We start from the raw sequence: 14,662 nt of genomic DNA on the forward strand, positions 1-14,662 counted from the left end.
CTCTCTCTCTCTCTCTCTCTCTCTCTCTCTCTCTCTCTCTCTCTTCTCTTTCTTTCCCCTGCATTTCTATAATAAAGCTCTTAAACCATAGAGTGTCTCTGCTCCATCAAGGCTGGCTGTGCACTCTGGTCAGTGTTGTGAACTTCTTCCCTTCTTCCCTCTCTCTTGCAACCTGGGGCTTTAGTAGGTAACTCCCGGGGGGCGGGGGGGGGTCCCCAGGCAGGGCTGCCCCTTGGCCACATCCGGAAAAGTGGGATAGAGGAATGCCCACCCAGAGATGAGTGGATAGGTTAGGTAGCAGCCCTCCCACCCCTGAATGACCAGAGAATAGGGAAATTCTGGTGGGGCGTGGGCCTCTTTTCCCTTCCCCTACTTTCCCTGGGACCCCCAAGATCCCCCTCTTTATTTGTTCCCAACACACTCACTGATAAGTGGATATTAGCTCAGAAAATTAGAATACCCAAGATACAATTTGCAAAACACATGAAACTCATGAAGAAGGAAGACAAAAGTGTGCATACTTCATTCCTCCTAGAATGGGGAACAAAATACCCATGGAAGGAGTTACAGAGAAAAAGTTTGGAGCTGAGATGGAAGGAAGAACCATACAGAGACTGCCCCACCCAGTGATCCTTCCCATAATCAGCCACCAAACCCAGACACTATTGCATATGCCAGCACTATTTTGCTGACAGGATCCTGATATAGCTGTCTTTCGTGAGGCTATGCCAGTGGCTGACAAATACAGAGGTGGATGCTCACAGTCAGCTATTAGACAGAACACAGGGCCCCCAATGGAGGGGCTACAGAAAGTACTCAAGGAGCTGAAGCGGTCTGCAACCCTATAGGAGGAACAACCATATGAACTAACCAGTACCCCCAGAGCTCTTGTCTCAAGTTGTATATGTAACAGAACATGGCCTAGTCAGTCATCATTGGGAGGAGAGGCCCTTGGTCTTGGGAAAATTATATTCCCCAGTACAGGGGAACGACAGGGCCAGGAAGCTGGAGTGGGTAGGCTGGGGAGCAGGGCAGGGGGAGTGTTTAGGGGACTTTTGGGATAGCATTTGAAATGTTAATGAAGAAAATATCTAATAAAAATGTTTTTGAAAGAAATCTTAATACCCATATTCAGCTTGAAGAAGTTATGAAAAAAAAATCATTGTCTCAGTTATTTGGTCTTGGTGGGCTGGAGGTTGTTATTCTAATGTTGCCTTTCTAAGGAATTTAGAAATGGTCATTACTGGAATAGGGATGAAATAGTTTGAATTGATTGTATAGCCACAATCTCATTTGGTAGAAATTATTACTAAGTTGAAGTCATAATTTCTTATTTTGGTACAGAATTTATTTTCACTGGTATAAATTTCTTCTATTGATAGAAAAAGTTTAAAAGTGCAAGGCATGGACCCAGTCTTTCTATAACTGTTATTATAAACTGAGCTGAGATGTTTAAGGCTGTGAGTTAGGGCCAAATATCAAATTCATTGCTCTAAGTTTATTGTTAGGGTGTTTTTAGATATTATATTTAGAAATGGCCATTTTAGAAATAGGAGGGGATCCTTGGCCAACTGTACAGTTTTAAGAACTGATTGGCAAACAATTCTCTGATGTCATCACTATAGGCCCTGGGATACTCGCTGCAGCTAACCTACTAGAAGAACTTGAGATGCACAGTAAACCTACTTGGGAAGCTTAAGAGGGCTTGCAAATTAATGTGAAGACACAGAAAATGAGTGGTGCCCCAAAAGTCACTGGATTCAAAGCAACAATTCCCCATAGTGCTCAGAGTCCTGCACAAGGACTGAGAGACAGACAGTGCAGCTATCCTGATGCCATGGTCTTTAATTTATAGTCACTACATTTTTATTATAATGAGCTCTTTCAAAGGACACACACACAGGAACCATTTCCTTAAAATAGAGAAAACTGACTCATACTATTTTCAAATGTTTCTTTTGACTCATCCACATGACTGTTGTCAGTCATATTGTCTAACCAAACCCTTTCAAAGGATGGGATGCCCATATACCCTCTGTCTATACCACCCAAACACTCTCCTATTGTGGGATTTGGCAGAAATTGAGTTGTCCTGTCTTTTTTGTGCCTTCTTTTTATATTTGTATATCTTTTAAACATCCTTCTTCAGAGTGGGTCCAGCTCCTTTAATATAAAAGAAAGAACAATTTTCTTCCACATTTCATAGTTTTATCTATCTCACTTGAGCATGCTGGTGAGCTGTCAAGCCGCAAAGTCATATTTCTTAAAATAAATTATACCTGGAAATTAGTAACTTAAGACAGAACATTTCAGTGTAAGAGTTGAATAAGTGTTTTGATACATGACATCTTGAAATCATTTTGAAATCATTGAAACAAGTAGTGTTGCATAATAGTTGATTACATTGTAAACCTTGAGACTCTGAACTAGAACAAGAACCTTTTCTTGTTCTGGTGTGGCTCAGTCCTAGCACACACCTTTAACCCAAGAACTTTCTGTAAGTGAGGGCTAAATAAAGTAAGCTTTTTTATTATTTCATGGAGTAGGAAGGTCAGCTGGGTGCTTTCTCCGACTTTCTGAGCTTTCACCACTGCGTCTGGCTTCTGAGACTTCATTTGGTAAGTCAAACATTTGGGATTTTGTTTTAAGAACAACAATGTAGCGTCTTAGTCATATTGAACTTTATGTGTAAAAGGCAGAGAATATTCTTTTTGATAGATCATAATCATTCTAATATGATGGTGAAAACCTTGATAAACTCTGACATAAATTCATGCAACATAACACTATACACTGATAAGATTGGAGCCATTGAGTCACAAGAAGACATGACTGTACCTTAAGTACACATTTCTAAGTAAACACAGTATTAAAAGGCAACATGTAGCATGCTTTCATTTACGTGGCATTTTAGGTAAGACAAAAGTGTAAAAACAATAAGTTGATCAGGGAGGCTCACAGAAATATGGTGAAAGGGGAAGGAGCTGAAAAGTTCATGGGATTTTTATGACAGATATTCCTTGTGGAGTGAAGTGGTAGAGATACATCATGCATTGGTCAAAAAGCACAGAAATGTACAAAACAAACCATGAAACATACTTGAAAATTAAAATGCAATTTTCACAAGTTAGGAGATGTGATCACAAAGTGGAGATTATATTCAAAAATGTAACAACTAAAGCAGATGAAACTCCCTCTTGGGAAGATGAAGAAGAGGAGTAGGTAAGCTAAGCCTAGCTCCAAAAATGACATCTTCAACTAGATTACTGTGCTTTTTGATTTTGTCTCAAGAGATTTTTGCCTGTTGGTATTCTTTTGAACTCATTCTATAGTACAGAGCTTTTCGTTTAATTTCTGCTTACTTATAACTCTCCTCTTATTATCTATTTATTTATAATGCTGCTCTCCCTGTTTCCTAGCTGCATATCACTGTGGTCATAAAAGATGCTCAGTGTGATTTCTGTCTTCCTGAATTTGTTAGGACTGTGCAGACTAACTTAATATATCATGCGCAGCATCTAGACATAGTTGAAAAGATTACATACTGCTGTGGTTTACATGTAGTTGAAAAGATTATATACCATCTGTACTACTGTTATATAGAGTGTTCTTTATGTGTTTGTGAGATCCACCTAGGCTGTGTGGTTGTTCACATTTTCTCTTTAGTGATTTTTTTTTCTTGGCAAATAAGCTATCTAGTATTCATGTATTCTCCTGCTATTACGTAAAATCCATTTTTCTTCCAACTCCAATAATGTTTGCTTGATATTTGTAGGTGATCTACTATTTGGTACATCCATTTTATGTTCTGCTGTTGAATTAATTTTCATCTTTAAAATATAATATTTTAATTTAATCTTAATAATTTCATGCATGTACAATGTATTTTGGTCATATTAATCCCATATTTCCTCTCCAACTCCCATACATTTTCATCTCCCCTTTCAACTTTATATGGGTACTATGTTTTTTAAATCATCTTCTGCATCCAATCCATGCTACCAACATTTGCATGCACATGGGCACCCACTGGAGCACTGTCAACCTCCCAGGTACCAGACGGAAATGGACTCTTTCTCTCTTAATAGCTATCAGAGAGGTCAGTAGGTCTTTAGTGTGTGCACTCTCTTACCAATGCTGCAATGTGACTGGCTTGACTTGTGCAAGTTGTATCTCGATATCAGAGCTGCTTTGAGTCTCTAAGTATCGGTCCTGTCATCTCTATCTAGAAGATAGCACTTCACATCAACCTCCTCCTGCCCAACTTCTGCCTCTTACCATCTTTCCATGCACTCTTGCACAGTGTTCCCTGAGCCTTATGAAAGGAGCTGTGGTATACATGTCCATTTGTGGCTGAGCTCTCAAGAACAGATACTTGTTCTCTGCACTTTGACGAGTTGTGGGTGGGTATTAACCCAGTCTGTGCTATTCATTGATGTCATCTTTCTCTTCTTTCTCTTAGAATTACTTTTGTTCTTTGATACTTTATACATGTATATATTTTGATTACTCTCCACATCCCCTTATCACCCTCCCATCCATATCCACACTCTCCTCCTCAACCTTACACCTTTTATTTGTCTTCAACCTGGTTTCTTTTGGCTAACAATGTGTGTATTATCTTTTCCTACATCTTCACTTTCAACCAGAATGTGCATTTAAAGAAAAACAAATGTCTTGTAGGAAACATGTATTTAAGTCTTGTTTTCTTTTTTCTTTCTACTTCTATCAGTTGCTCTGTCTTTTAATTGAAACCCTCAATATAAGATTCTTAGGAAGTAATTGGTAGGAATAGACTTAATATTTCTGTTTTATCTTCAGCCTGTTTTCTTAGCTTTTTTCTCTTTTGTTCCCTGATTATTTGATTTTTTTTTCCTTATTTGTTTATCTACTAGACTCTCAGTGGTCACTGTAGGACTTACAGAAAGCATTGAATTTGATGATTCCAGTCATACACAAACACTATATGCCACTCTTACTTATGCTATGTTTACATCTTTTTTATATTGTGTATTGAAGTTCAGGTTATTGTTTCTATAGTTATTTTTAATATCTTCATCTTTTAACTTTTATACTACAGTTAAAAGTTATTTGTTTTCTTAATGACTGCTATTCTGCCGGGAATGAGATGGAATGTCAACATAGTAAAAGTGATTTATTCACTACCATTATACTATATTAAATTTGGAATTTGACTATATTCTAACCTTTAAAATGAGCTATAAACTTCCATATCTTTTAATGTTGTTAGCATTCTTTCATTCCAGCTTGAGTTCCCTGTAGCTATTTATTGTGTTGGAGGTCTAATGGAGGCAGATTCTTTGAGCATGTCGTCCTGTAGTAAAATGTGTATTCTGCTTCACTTCAGAAGAGCAGCTGGGCAGGTACCATAGTACTAATTAATTTTCTTCTTTAGGGACCTTGAGCACATCACTCCACTGTCTTCAGACCCAGATGATTTCTGATGAGGAATCTATTTTTTCTTTAATCTTGAATTCTGATTGCTTCTGTGACAAAATTGAACTTAGACCTTTGCATTTCTGTTTTCTTTATTTGATGATTTAATTTCATCCTTCATTGTTTCCTGAAAGATTTGATACAATGATAGACACACTTTCAATGGAAATTTTTTTTACTATTTTCCCTAGTTTCTATACATATTTTTCTGATTTAAAAATTTTAAATATGCAATTTTATTTAGATTACTGATTGATCATAAACTCTGAAGAATGAACCTGTAGATGCCTGCTTTAAGTAAATAACCTATGTTCTAGATCAACACAGAAAATTAAACCATTACTATTTACTATGTTTAATATTTAGTAGCTCAAAAATGTTTTCACACAAAAAATCTTAATTTTATATTTGTATTTAATATTCTTTCCCATATATTACTACATATGCATTTGAATTTAAGATGTGATGTCTTATTTGGAGAATGTATCTTAGGAACACTTTTAATAAATAAATATTTTTGGTATAATAAAGTCAGACTAGGATTTATGAAACATGAATTTTACTTTTTGTTCTTATGTTTAATCTATGGTGATTTAATAACCTCAAGACTTATCTTTTTTGGAGCAAAGAAACTATATAATTACTCTGCTTCAAAAATAATTTTTATATTTTTTGTGAATTATCTTTATTTAGCAAAAAAAAATTACTGGGAGGAAGAGACAATAAGTTCAATCTTATTTTATAATTGATAAAAAGTAAAGTTATCAAGAGAAATGTATCAAGAAAAAAGCCACCAAGTTCATTTGGACACTAGTTAGTAATCTAAATATTGGTTTATTTTAGCACATTTTAATAAATACACCATCATAGCTAAAATTCCCATGGCTCTTATGTTGAAATAACTGTCATTAAATTTCTTAGAGTCTTGAACCTGCTGATGTTTCTAGTGGAAATCTCTCCCCTGGAACTGTAATTATACTGAGAGTGTGCACTGGAGGACAGTAATGTGTACAGTCATGCTCTCAAAGCACTTTCTTCTAGGGTATTCACTTTCTTATTTCACACTTGGAAATTACAATGACTTCCAAGTGAAGGTTGAATAGACAAGATTAGGGCAATAAAGCATATGTGATTCCAGGTTGTCAGGTATTCATGCTAAGGAGTGTTATCCACTATCTCCTACATTCTCAATGTCAATATTTTAAAAAAAGTGAGGGGTGCAATTTTACTGCTTATTTATGCCATGTAAATAAATCACAAATGAACTTTCTATTCTAGACATTTATTAGTCTCCATGAATGAAATAAATGAGCATAAAAACTAGCAATTGTCAGCTGTGGTGGAGGTGGTGCACACCATTCATCCCTGTCAGAGGCAGGTGGATCTCTGTAAGTTCAAGGTAGGTATGGCCTATAGAGAAAGTTCCAAGAGAGCCAGGACTACATAGAAAAAACCCTATCTTGAAAACTCCTCTAAACAAACAAACAAACACACAAAAATTAGAAATTTTCAACATTTTAAATTTATTCTTCCCACACATACAAGTTACTACCAAACCATGCAAACAGAACTGTTCAGAATAATGAGAGAAAATCAGTGGCTGAAAAATTGTTGTTTTTCTTTAGGGTATATAGATTTGTAAATCATGTTTAACTCCTACATGTTTGGCTCTTGGAAAATAACCAAAAGTCACACTTTGGTGACAGGTATCATTAGTAGACAAACAAACAAACAAACCATAGAGGTGGTCATATCAGGAAAACAGTCACATCTTGGACATAGTCATAGCCCCTCAGGAAAGTTTCTCTGATAGTGGTTTTGCTTTACTCTTCATGAATGTTATTTACTATAAATATTTCTAAAAAGTATATTTTTCCTAATTAAGCCCAGTAGAATATTTTCTTCTGGCATGCTGACTAATCTTATGTCAACTTGATAGTCATCAGATAACTATCTGAACGGATCTGAAAGGAGGGAACCTAACTCAAGAAAATGACTCTGTAAGATTCAGCTGTAAGTCATTTTAATTAGTGATTGCTGGGAGAGGGAGGAGCCTATGGTGAATAGTGGCCTGCCTAAGCTGGTAGTCCTGGGTTCTATAAGAAAAAGCATACTTAGAAATCCACAAAAAGCAAGTCAATAAGCAGCAACCCTCCATTTCCTCTGCATCTGTTCCTGTGTCCAAGTTCCTGCCATGCTTGAGTTACTGTCCTGACTTCCTCTGGTGAGAAACAGTGATGCAGAAGCCTAAGTTGAATAAACCCTTTCTTCCTCAACTTGTGTTTTGGCCATGGTATTTTGTTTCAGCAATAGAAACCCTAACTAAGACCACTGTGTAGATTATTATATAGGATTGCATGGAATAGCCTTAATACTGAGAAAAATACTGTTTTTTATATGATAAAATTTTGTTATGAGCATTCACAAAGCAAAGGACTAGTTAGTTCATGATTACATAATTTATAAGTCTCATTCTTTGAAGGATTATCTTTGACTATCTATAGCCAGCATCCCAATGATGTGTGTGTGTGTGTGTAAAACATATACTTAAATGTGTCTTATATCCCAATTGTCTCTTCATCTTTCTAAATATTGGTCTTTCAAAGTACAACTTGATAATCTCCATATAAATGAACTGCAACTACAAGGGGCATCTTTCTAGAATTCTGTCTAGACATGGGCAAATACAAAGCTATATGTGCATTCTAATTTAAAATACCCATGAAAATGAATTTCTGTGTAAAAAGACAAAGTCAAAAATTCTTGCTAAAAATAAAAAATGTCCACCAAAGTCCTGTCATTACTTTAAATAAATTTATGCTTGCAAATATTTCTAATACATAATTATAAACAATTTACAAATTGTTTTAGGTTCACAGGAAGTTGGAATAACTGTGTAGAGATATCTTCTTCAATAGTTTTATATTCTATTTGTGTTCTTTTATATATATTTATGTTACATGACTATATCAGTATATTTGGCTGAATTATATAATATAATGAATAGTCAAATTGTAATCTATGTATTGCAATGTCTTGTGGGTCAACGTATTGTCCATTATTTCTTTCTTTCTTTTTTTTTTTTTTTTTTTTGGTTTTACGAGACAGGGTTTCTCTGTATAGCCCTGGCTGTCCTGGAGCTCANTTTGTAGACCAGGCTGGCCTCGAACTCAGAAATCCGCCTGCCTCTGCCTCCCGAGTGCTGGGATTAAAGGCGTGTGCCACCACGCCCGGCTGTCCATTATTTCTATTAAACTTTACTTAAATTATTTTAACATTCTAGATGTTTAAATCACTTTAAAACTGGCAAGTTGGAGATATGTGTGAAGAACCATTAAAATGGGAAGAACTGTTTTGCTAATAATCTGAATAAGGAGATGAATGAAGATATATGACAGTACTTGTGTGAAGTCCTAAATCTTGCTTCATCAAGATGACACTCCTACATAACACATTATTTTTGAAATTTCCAGATATTTCTTTCTTAGAGGCTCTTTGTGTACAGTGACAGGCCATATTTCTTTTTTTTTTTCCAGGCCATATTCCTTTAAATTTCTTTAAGGATCTACAGGAGCAACTGGGAGTTCTACATCTTCATCTGAAGGCTGCTTTTAGAATACTGACTCCTAGGTAGCTAGGACAAAGGTATTAAAGCCCACATCCACAAGGCCACACCTACTCCAACAAGGCCACACCCACTCCAACAAGGCCACACCTACTCCAACAAGGCCACCTCTCCCAACAGTACCACTCCCTGGGCCAAGCATATACAAACCATTACAGGATCCATCAATAAAACAAAATATCAACAAACACCTATTTTATTGATATTACTAGAAATTATATTTCCTTAATTCCTTAGCAATATTTTTGAAATTATAAAGAATCAAAAGCATTCAGCTTAGCAGTAGGGGCACTGGCCTCACTGGTCTGAGACCTCTGGTCTTACTACTCACAGGAAGAGCCATTTTTTATACTTGAAGTATTGATTTTAATTAAACCTATCACCAGAACAGAATGAGACTTTTCTTAAAAATTGAAATTCAAAAAAGAAATAATCAATTTGGCTTCATCTCTAAATATAGAGATTATTAAGATTAAACCACAATCTATCCAGAAAAAAATAATGACCAAGCATGGAGAGCAGCATTGAAAAGAGTAGAGGTTTGGAGGTCTATTTGTATGTGAGAAGAACACAGGGAAGATTCTATTTAAAGTCTCCAGGTGTTCCCAATTTTCTTTAACGCTTCTGCCCCCAGAAATTATGCATAAGTATGCAAGAGATAAGGAAAATTCACAGATTTAGTTCTTACTAACCCAAAGATTAACCAAAGGCTAGGGAGGATGGGAACTCTGGCTTCCATCTGCTTTAATGATGCAGTTTAGTGGGCTTGTCCATGGATCATTGAGCTCAGTATCTCTAGAGATGATGCCAAGCACAGACCTCTATTTCCAGTTATATCCACGGATGGTCGCCTGGCATGGCAGAACTATCCAGCTGCTTGTCCTTTGGGATTGCACAACACTGATCTGTTCTCACCCATAGTTTATTTTGCTTACCTGTTCATCTTGTACCTACCCAAGCAAGACTTGGCCTCTCACAGTGACCTTACTAGCATAACTGAACTGTCATATAGGTGGTTAAATATTATTTTAATTATAATGGAAGCTGTTTCTTTGCTTTCTATTTATTTTGAGAGTTTTCTGGAAAAACTTGAGTAGCAAGAGATTGGGTAGAAGGTAAAGAAGGCATGGTAATTTGTGAGAACAAACTAATTGTAAAGTATATTTAGTGTCTGGTGAAAATGTTCTGTGGGCCCTCTTTCCCACCGAATCTCTTGAGCACCCATGTACTAAGATAGATTATTTGCAAGGGCTATTGTCCTTTTAATTGTTTTTGAGGATGTCATTAACAAAGAAAATAGCATACTAGAAATAGTATTTTATTTCATAGAGAGATTCAACATAATGACTGTATTGCTAGAGACATCCTAATAATAATAAGGCTGGTTGGTTTTAGAGCTGATTCCAGAGGTTAAGTTGAGAAACTATGGTTGAGGGTGTCAGCTGTGCTGGGATTCACAGTATGGCTGTGAGCAGTCTTGCTACATGCCTGTTCACATTAAAGCCAAGGCTTTTGAAGGCCTTCTGTAACATGTAGTGGTACTGCTAAACCTTATCCAGTTGTAGTTGGTTTTTAATATCTAGCTGTTCTGGCCTATTCTTGGCCATGAACTATTGGACTCCATCCAGGTGTTGAGGTCATTCTCATTTGGTAGATTAATTCAGACATTTTTATACTCAATTAACTTTCATAGTTAATATGGATTTTCCTTGGTCAATGTTGCTACCTTTAAATGAACACATCTAGAAGATCCCTATACTGTTTCTTCCTTTGTTGTTTAGTCACTTAGCCAAAGCTGTGCTAATTATGACTTGCATTCTTAGTTTGATCCTCACACTCCTTCACTTCTTCCTTCCTTCCTTCCTTCCTTCCTTCCTTCCTTCCTTCCTTCCTTCCTTCCTTCCTTCCTTCCTTCCTCCCCCCCCCTCTCTCTTTCTAAAACAGGTTTCTCTGTTTAGCCCTATGTAGTTGTAGCCCTGGCTGTCCTAGAACTCACTCTGTAGATCAGACTGACCTCAAACTCAAAAAACCACCTACTTCTGCCTCCCAAGTGCTGGGATTAAAGGCATGCACTATACAACTTAAGTAGCTATTTCCTTTTATGGATTCTGAGCTCCTGGAGGGAACAGATAATTTTTCCTCAACTAACACAATGCTAGCAATCCCAGCATCATTCCTGGTCTGCTACATTATCAAATATAATGATGTACTGCCAAGGAAGTGTTCATGAACCCCAAAAGACCAATCAGGAGCCAATCATATGTAATCACACCAGAGTCTTTACAAGCTGGAGTTTAGGCTTAACTCACTGCCACCCTACAGGACAGTTCTGGAAGAGAAAAGTCCCAAATACTCATCAGGACAAGCTATTTTTCCACACTAAATGTTCTCTAGGTTAATGGCAATATTGACTGGATGGTACAGTTGTTCTGGGATTTTATTGTCTAGCAGAATAGCATTCTGGCATAGATCAGGGGACCATGAATCTATCTCTTGGCAATGTTAGACTGAGAATCCAAGAAAAAGTATATTTGAAGAAACTGGATAGTTGAGGAACCCACTGATACCAAAGTGTTTCTATAAGTGAGGCTTCATTTTTCACCCATGTCTGTGGAAGCCTGGACACACTTACATTGTTAGAAGACATTTATAGATAAGACAAGTATTATGGTAGAGTGGTATATATGCCTGGACTTCCAGCATTCAAAATATTAAGGCAAGAGAAATACAAGTTTGAGACTAGACTAGGCTTCAAGAAAGAGACTCTTTCTGAACAAAAGTTTGACCAGAGGTAACCCTTGGCTTCATTGGATATTGAAGTGGACATATTGTATCTGGAAACTCCTTACACATCAAAACTGAGTCAGGAGGAGCCTTCTTGTTTGTCTGTAAGCTTTCATAAATAACAGGAGCTTAAAAAGAATAGGCCCATAAACTATGAAGCTATGCTACTTGTGTGGCTTTAGCAAATTATGTCAGCTCAGAGTTTCAGTTTATTTATTTATAAAATAAAGAGAATGTCAAATTTGGACATTATTGTAAAGCATATATTTGTCTAAATTTCTGACAATGTATGTGTGGAGTATGTCTTTGATAGATAATAACCATTCAACTAATAATTATACTATTACAGCTATATTCCATCTAGCTTTGCCATCTTTGAATATCTTTTGTCGCTTAGCTTAGTCAATTCCAGATTTATAGCCAAAATAATAGATTCAAACCTCAATTTTATTTATCTTTTTAATAGGTACCTAAGTAAACTATGTTTTGAGGAAATATATCTTATCACTACTTTTAAAACTATGCTTTCGATGTGGTACTTTCAATTTAATATGCATTATAAATGTTTAAGAAGGGGTATTTTAGTTGCTTGCTGACTACAAACATTTCAAATTTATCTTAACTAAACATAAAATATAGAATTTGTATATATTGATGAAATAATTTTCAAAGCAGATTAAAATTGAGATCTACAACATCTATCTTTTCTTCTTTTTGAGAATTAAAAAAAACAACTTTATCTGCATTTGAATTTCTTCTCATGCCATGAGTTTTTGTTTCTTCAGTTTCTTCTTGGACTTCTTTTTCTTCTGTGCAGTCTCCTCTTCTGGCTGTGAAACAATCTGTTCCTTAACAGTGAGGATCACTCAATGTGGCAGGGGGAGCTCATATATGGGTTAGTCTGGCCATGAGCTCTGTAGGTTCGACAGCACACCTTAGCTGCCTTGTTCACCTAGGCATGCTCAGTGACTAGAAAATCTACATCTAAACCCTTAAGTTAAGCATTCCTCTCTGCAGTTTGAAGCATGTGCAGCAAAAATTCAACACTCTTTTTGGGACTGTCCCTGTGTCCAGCCCCATTGTTTGGTCTGGACACACCAACCCACTCCATCATTATACCTCCAGAATGGAACACATTGCTTCTTTAAAGTGACATCCTTCAGGTACTTGGTGGCTTTGGGATATGCATACCCTTGATGGCCTGGGCAGTTTCCCAGGTGATCTTAAAGTAAACATGAAGGTTTGAACTTCTTGATTTGCATTATTTTGTGGGGTGTTCTGGGTCAAGAGAGTAGCGAATCATCTTCACAGATCAACTCCCACACATGATCCTGCTACCCCATTTTATCCTCCCACTCCTCTCACCCCCAGGCCCCTCCCTCGCTCTACTTCTCATAATTATTTTGTTCCTCCTTCTAAATAGGATTGAAACATCCACACTTTGGTCTTCCTTCTTGAGCTTCATATGGTTTGTGAGGTGTGTTGTGGGTATTCTGAGCTTTTGAGCTAATATCCACTTATCAGCGAGAACATAGTGTGTGTGTTATTTTGTGACTGGGTTACCTCACTTAGGAAGATATTTTCTGGTTTTGTCCATTTGCCTGTGAATTTCATGAAGTCATTGTGTTTAATAGCTGAGTAGTGCCCCATTCGGTAAATATACCACATTTTCTGTAACCATTCCTCAGTTGAGGGACATCTGGGTTGTTTCCACCTTCTGGTATATGTATATACATATACATACACATACACATACACATACACATACACATACACATACACATACACATACACGTACTCATTATAAATATAGTAGAGCAATTGTCCTTGTTTTATGTTGGAGCACTTTTGGGTATATGCACAGGAGTGGTATTGCCGGATCTTCAGGTAGAACTATTTACAATTTTCTGAGGAACAACCAGACTGCTTTTCAAAGTACTTGTACCAGCTTGCAATTCCACCAGAAATGGAGGAATGTTTCTCTTTCTCAACATACTTGCCAGCATCTGCCATCACCTGTGTTTTGATCTTAGCCATTTTGACTGTTTTTTTTTTAATTAGATATTTTCTGGATTTACGTTTCCAATGCTATCCCAAAAGTTCCCCATACCACCCTCCGACTCCCCTACCCACCCACTCCCACTTCTTGGCCCTGGCAATCCCCTGTACTGAGGCATATAAAATTTGCAAGACCAAACATTCTCCTTCCCAAAGATGGTCGACTAGGCCATGTTCTGTGAAATATGCAACTAGAGATACGAGCTCCTGGGGGTACTGGTTAGTTCATATTGTTGTTCCACATATAAGGTTGCAGACCCCTTTAGCTCCTTGAGTACTTTCTCTAGCTCCTCCATTGGGGGCCCTGTAATCCATCCAATAGCTGACTGTGAGCATCCAATTCTGTGTTTGCTAGGCTCCGGCATAGCCTCACAAGAGACAGTTATATCTGGGTCCTTTCAGCAAAATCTTGCTAGTGTGTGCAATGGTGTCAGTATTTGGAAGCTGATTATGGGATAGATCTCTGGGTATGGCAGTCTCTAGATGTTCCATCCTTTCATCTCAGCTCTAAACTTTGTCTCTGTAACTCCTTCCATGGGTGTTTTGTTCCCAATTCTAAGAAGAGGCAAAGTGTCCATACTTTGGTATTCTTCTTGAGTTTCACGTGTTTTGCAAATTGTATCTTGGGTATTCTAATTTTCTGGGCTAATATCCATTTATCAGTGAGTATATATCATGTGAGTTCTTTTGTGATTGGGTTACTTCACTCAGGATGATGCCCTCCAGGTCTATCCATTT

This window comes from Mus caroli, chromosome 11 (assembly GCF_900094665.2).
Source record: "Mus caroli chromosome 11, CAROLI_EIJ_v1.1, whole genome shotgun sequence".
Lineage (NCBI taxonomy): Eukaryota > Metazoa > Chordata > Mammalia > Rodentia > Muridae > Mus > Mus caroli.